The following is a 7,672-nucleotide window of genomic DNA, read 5'->3' as shown; positions in this document are numbered from 1 at the left end:
GCAAAAAGCCCTTTTAAGGGCTGGTAAAAGAGCTGGTTACTTTTTAATTTAGAATATGGTAGGGATCTTTATTATTTTGGTGGGCTTTTTTATTTTATTAGGGGGCTTAGAGTAGGTGTAATTAGCCTAATATTCTACTAATCTTTATTTAGTTTTTGTAATTTAGTGTTTTTGTTTTGTAATTTAGTTTAGTTTATTTAATTGTATTTAATTGTAGGTACTTGTAGTTAATTTATTTAATTTATTTATTGATAGTGTAGTGTTAGGTTTAATTGTAACTTAGGTTAGGATTTATTTTACAGGTAATTTTGTACTTATTTTAACTAGGTAGCTATTAAATAGTTAATAACTATTTAATAGCTATTGTACCTAGTTAAAATAAATACAAAGTTGCCTGTAAAATAAAAATAAACCTTAAAATAGCTACAATATAATTATTTGACTCAAGGTAGGAAGATCTTCAGGGGGGTAGTGTTAGGTTTATTTAAGGGGGGTTTGGGTTAGAATAGGGGTATGTGGGTGGTGGGTTGTGTAATGTTGGGGGCAGGTATTGTGGGGGGTTTTTACAGACAAAAGAGCTGATTACTTTGGGGCATGCCCCGCAAAAAGCCATTTTAAGGGCTGGTAAAAGAGCTGGTTACTTTTTAATTTAGAATAGGGTAGGGACCTTTATTATTTTGAGGGGCTTTTTTATTTTATTAGGGGGATTAGAGTAGGTGTAATTAGCCTAATATTCTTGTAATCTTTTTTTATTTTTTGTAATTTAGTGGGTTTTTTTGTAATTTAGTTTAGTTTATTTAATTGTATTTAATTGTAGGTACTTGTAGTTAATTTATTTAATTTATTTATTGATAGTGTAGTGTTAGGTTTAATTGTAACTTAGGTTAGGATTTCTTTTACAGGTAATTTTGTACTTATTTTAACTAGGTAGCTATTAAATAACTATTTAATAGCTATTGTACCTAGTTAAAATAAATACAAAGTTGCCTGTAAAATAAAAATAAACCCTAAAATAGCTACAATATTATTATTAGTTATATTGTAGCTATATTAGGGTTTATTTTACAGGTAAGTATTTAGTTTTAAATAGGAATACTTTAGTTAATAAGATTTAATTTATTTCGTTAGATTAAAATTATATTTAATTTAGGGGGTTGTTAAGGTTAGGGTTAGACTTAGCTTTAGGGGTTAATAACTTTATTAGAGTAGCGGCGAGGTCCGGTCGGCAGATTAGGGGTTACTACTTGAAGTTAGGTGGCGGCGACGTTGGGGAGGGCAGATTAGGGGTTAATACTATTTATTCTAGGGTTTGCGAGGCGGGAGTGCGGCGGTTTAGGGGTTAATACATTTATTATAGTTGCGGCGAGGTCCGGTCGGCAGATTAGGGGTTAATAAGTGTAGTTAGGTAGCGGCGACGTTGGGGGGGGGGCAGATTAGGGGTTAATAAATATTATGTAGGTGTCGGCGATGTTAGGGGCAGCAGATTAGGGGTACATAGGGATAATGTAAGTTGCGGCGGTGTCCGGAGTGGCAGATTAGGGGTTAATTGTGTAATGCAGGTGTTAGCGATAGCGGGGGCGGCAGATTAGGGGTTAATAAGTGTAAGGTTAGGGGTTTTTAGACTCTGGGTTCATGTTAGGGTGTTAGGTGCAGACTTAGAAACTGTTTCCCCATAGGAAACAATAGGGCTGCGTTAGGAGCTTAAACTACCCCATTGTTTCCTATGGGGGAATCGTGCACGAGCACATTTTTCCAGCTAGCCGCTACCGTAAGCAACGCTGGTATTGAGAGTTGAAGTGGCGGTAAATATGCCTTTTACGCTCCCTTTTTGGAGCCTAACGCAGCCCTTCAGAGAACTCTAAATACCAGCGTTGTTTAGAATCAGCACTAGAAAAAAAAGACGAGTAGCTAACGCACCCCTTCGGCCGCAAAACTCTAAATCTAGGCAATAACCTTTTTCAGCACACCCTCACATACTGTAAGTCTATTATGTGACGTATTAAGTACACCTGCGCAATCTGACATCCAGATGTTACTTTCAGCATAATATGAGCGTAAAATTAAAGCACAATCGATTTAATTTGAGCTGTGTTAGCACACAATAGCACTATTATTGTTGCTCTCCACTTGTAATCTTGCCTTGTGTTGTCTATACTGAAGCTATTGCTATAAATAATGGCGTTTTATGTCTTCATTTTTTAAAAGATTTTTTAGAATTTCAATCAACAGTTGGTGTTATTTAAAAAATATGTAACAACAACAAAAGAAAGGTTTTGAGATAAAAACATACTTGCAATATTTTTATTTGAAATATTTCTCCTGCAAATGGAGGAATCTGATATTGTCATGTGATTGGCCATATGAGAAGTACATGTTCATATTTTGGCAGCGAATCATTTGCTAGCTTCTATTCCATTCGTGAAGCGCATCACATTATCTTCCTACAATAACCCCAACGATAAAAACAAACAAAGAAAATCTTGATACGTCTTTTAAGTGCAATAAAATATACTCCCATAACGTTTTCTTATGCATTCAAGAGTACCACGCAACAGCAGCAGGACCCCGTCCAATAGCAGGGAATAAGTACAAAAATAAAGCATTTGTTTTACAATAGTGCTTATCTTATTAAAATATATTAATATTTATAATATCCCAACAGTTTAGAGGACTTTTTCTTTACTATAATGTCCATATCAACAAATCTCATATATAATATATTTATTTCATAAATAATATATACATATGATAACTGGTTAGGAGACCTAATATGAAAAATACTATAAATTTCTAGAAGGTCTATTGACTGAGGATACTGTCTCATAAGGTGCAATATAATCGGTTAATATGCAAGGCTTTATAACAAAATCAAATATGGCAAAATAATTAATTGGTTGTGTTCTGCCTATATTCGCATATTATTTGTATGGCCATTATTTATATTGGGGGATTTTTTTAAAAAATTGTATACCATATAAAAACTTAAGGAACTAACTACTTTTTATGGATATGTTTAAATACACTCTAGTACACAGCAATACACACACACACACACACACACACACACACACATATATATATATATATATATATATATATATATATATATATATATATATATATATATATATATATATATATATATATCAAGTCTCACTTCTAAATATAAGCATTCTGGAGAATGTTTGTATATATTATTTGTTCAGGTTGCAAAATTCAACACTTTCTTCAATATTTAATTGGGAAATATAATACAAATTTAAGAAGTGTTCTATGCTACAGAAAGGAAACAGGTTGTTTTTCAAAAGCAAATATCTGATCAAAACAAAATCTAAAATATAGCTAACCCTACTACCCTAAAAATTAACTGCTTTACGAATCATAAGGGTATACATGCTCTAATTCTACATCCATAAACACGTTTTGCTTTTTGCCATAGCCAACCAGAATTTGCTCCTTCAACACATACTGTATTCACAAATTTTATTTACCTAATGTGCCCTTGCTTTACCATGGAGCTCAATGACTCGTTAATTTTAGAATCATTGGCAAATATCACGGTATATTAAATTATTTAGTTCTTAATTTCATGTTTTGTCCTGAATACAAATTCAAATTTGCAGTAAATTGAGACAACATTTTGCTGATTATTACTATATTAAAGTAGACAGAATTATCTCCTGTTCAAGTAAGAACTTGTGAATGTTCCCTTTGACATTCTTTCACCATTTGATTGTTTCTACAGTGTGGATGGATTTTTGTAAAATTAATGTTACACTTTGGTAAATCAATGTAACATTCAGTAAAAAAAACAAGAGATGAGAATTAACATTGAATGTTAATGTCATTACTTTGAATAAAGTATTTGTAATTCAAATCTTCAATATTTCTATAGCATATTTGATATAGATAAATATAAACTGTGTGTGTAAAGAACAATTTACAGATGTTAAGCAATCATTGGATAATTGTATTCCAATAAAAATTCAGCCAATATTTAAAATGATTTAGTGAAAATCCCTACTTTCAATCTGTTTTATCATCTTTTTTGTTAACATTGTTTCCAAATTAAATCAACTTTCATGTATATCATTAAACTATTTATTTAGTCAATAGACTTTATGATAACATTTTATTACCATATAGGAACACACACACATTTAGGAGACTCTGTTTTCTTGATCAGCTGATGTTCAGGATTAATATTTTTAATGATATAAAAGTACAAGAAGAAAATAATTGCATATTGCATTCAAACAGTTATGTGTTTAACCCAGAAAAGTGATTAAACACATAGCTCCAGGACAGCAATGTATTACTGGGTGCTAGCTTAACACATCTGATGAGCCAGTGGCATGAGGCATCTAAGTATGCTTTTCAAAAAATTATATTTATTTGAAGTAAATATATCAACAAAAGTATATGAAAAGTCTCTTAAAATTGCTCTGATATGTTGACTTTTATAACCCTGTTAAGTACTTCAATGTATTCAGTAGATAAATTAGATGTAAGCAATCAATTCAATAAATAAACAAAATAGCAATGAAGTGAAACCTTTTAGGTTGTAAACACTTCAACTCTTACAATATCTATTTACAGATGTGCTAACATAGAAACAAGTAGTATATAGTTATTACAGAATGTTTTTTGTTTAGTTGCAATAAAAAAAGCACAGGAAAAGAATGAAATCTAAAAGTCTCATCTTTCTTGATGTCATTTTTTTTTGTACATCAATAATTATTGTAAAAATAAATATAAAATGCAAACATCCAACTTAAAGGGGCATTAAGTACTAAAACATTCTAAATATAGTGATATATTCAGAGTAGAAATTTGCTTGAAAATAATATGCAGATTATTTTTTTAAATTGTGTTAGTTTTTTTAATACTAAAGAAATAACTGTAACGTTTTAGTGTCCATAAGTCTGCAAGTAATAATAAATGGATGGAATAATAAGTCTGGTGTCTGCTTTCCAATTCTACCATAAACTTGAAAACCCAGCAATTTTACAATTAAACCACAGGCAAAGGGATAACATAAATAATACAGTTTGCAAAGTCATTTTACTAGACATATTTAAACAATCTTCATTACAACCTCAAAGTGTTTAATGTCCCTTTCAGGAAATATATTTCAGGTAAAGATAGATAAATCATAGATAGATCGATAGATAGATTGTAATGTAAAATGCTTTTGAACACAACAGAGCAAGAAAATTAGATTTGCAGCAATATAGTTATGTATTCTCAAATACTAAGATACAAACTGATTTTGTACTGTAGTGTAAAATATAGAGTTATTGCAAGTCAATAAAAATAAATCACAGCTCTCTCATATCTGTTTACAGTTTAATAAATAATGGACCCTAAAATATATAATCTAGACAAGGATTGCATAATACGTTTGTAATGAATGCATTAAAAAAATGTGTATACTGCTTACTTTACAATATATTAATACATTTGAAAAATTTGGTAAATATAAATTGCAGTATTGTAAATTAATATAACTATCTATTTTTTGTTTTCATAAAAATATAATTATCCAGCATGTTTTTTAAATGTATAAAAGGATTTTTTTTTAATTAAATGTAAAAATTGCCCTGTAAATTTTCACCACAAATTGATATCCTACGATTTTTTAAATAGCAAAATACAAAAAGAATTTAGCAATTAAAGATGCAGAATGTGATTATAATGTATATACATGTATATAACAAGTAAATGCCCACATGTAAATAATGTATAGCACTATACATATCTATTGGTAGGTCAAGTATCGACTTATCACTATTGTATATGTTTATGTATATACATAAATATACAACAAGAATCTCAATGTACAGAGTAAAAGATTTATTATTGAAATGTAACGTTAAAAAAGCAAATATATGTATTTAACAATATTTTGCATTACAATAAAAGCTTTTTTTTCCACAAATGTATGTGCAACAATGACACTGAATTATGAGAGTTGAATCTGTGTGAGTGTGCAGGACATAAGTATTGTGTTAGGTTTTTTTTCATTAAAAATTGTGTTTTCTATGTTATGATCATGACACCAATGAAAAATGATGGAGGAAAACTGAATATTTTTGCCACATTCTTTACTAAGGAAATTCACGTGAAAAAAAACACACAATCCAGGCTATGTTTGCAATGACTTGATTTAACAAAGGCAATTTAAGGTTAAGATTAAAGGTGGCAAAGTTTATCTTTATAAATTGGTGATAAACTTCTGAATAAGTCTCTTAAAGGGATATGAAACCCAATATTTTTCTTTCATGATTCAGATAGAGCATGTCATTTTAAACAACTTTCTAATTTATTTCTATTATAATTTTTTTTAGTTCTCATACACCTAGATTACGAGTTTTGTGCTAAACAGGGTGCGAAACGAATGCAACAAAAGTTGCATTATTTCACCTCCATAGCGCTGCCATTACGAGTTTCTGAAAAGCCTCCTTTTGTGTGCGATATGGTGGTGTTAAGCTCCATACTGCACAAAATCCAAGGGCTGCTTTGATGTGCTCATGCACGCTTTCCCCCATAGACATCAATGGGGAGAGAGTGTCAGAAAAAAACTAACACCTGAAGCGCAGAATGAAAAATTTCGGTAATGCAACCCTATTGATGTCTACGGGGAAAAAAAGTTATGTTTAAACCTAAAGCACCCTTACATAAACTTCTAGTCTAAACACTCCAAATTTGCCGCCCCCGACATCGCCGACACCTAAATAAAGTTATTAACCCCTATTCCGCCGCTCCCGACATCGTCAACACTAATTAAAATTATTAATCCCTATTCTGCTGCTCCCCGACATCGCCACCACTTTAATACATTTATTAACCCCTATTCCGCCGCTCCCGACATCGCCGACACCTAAATAAAGTTATTAACCCTTAATCTGCCGCTCCCAACATCTCCACCACTATAATAAAGTTATTAACCCCTAAACTGCCGTCCTCCCACATCGCAAAACATTAAATTAAACTATTAATCGCTAAAACTAACACCCCCTAACTTTAAATTAAAATTACAATATAACTCTTTAAATAAATAAAAACTTACTTGTGAAATAATAATAAACCTAACATTAAACTATAAATTAACCTAACATAACTATTCTAATAAAATAAAAAAAACTACCAATTAAAATATCTAAATTACAAATTTAAAAAACCTAACACTAACCTAACACTATGAAAAAAAAAAAAAATCTAAATTACTACTTAAAAAAAACAAATCCTATGAAAAATTAAAAATCTAAGTTTACTAAAAAATAATTAACACTAAAATCAATGAAAAAAACAACAACTAAGATTACAGAAAATAAACAAAATTATCAAAAATAAAAACAATTACACCTAATCTAATAGCCTATAAAAATAAAAAAGCCCCTAGCCTACAATAAACTACCAATAGCCCGTAAAAGGGACTTTTGTAAGGCATTGCCCTAAAGAAATCAGCTCTTTTACCTGTAAAAAAAATACATAGTGCCCCCAACAGTAAAACCCACCACCCAACCAACCCAAAATAAAAAACCTAACTCTAAAAAAACCTAAGCTACCCATTGCCCCTAAAGGGGCATTTGTATCGGCATTGCCATTAAAAAGGCATTTGGCTCTTTTTCATTGCCCTTAAGAGGGCATTTAGCTCTTTTTCAAAGCC

The sequence above is a fragment of the Bombina bombina genome, chromosome 5 (assembly GCF_027579735.1).
Source record: "Bombina bombina isolate aBomBom1 chromosome 5, aBomBom1.pri, whole genome shotgun sequence".
NCBI classification, from domain to species: Eukaryota; Metazoa; Chordata; class Amphibia; order Anura; family Bombinatoridae; genus Bombina; species Bombina bombina.
This window is presented reverse-complemented; position numbering follows the sequence as displayed.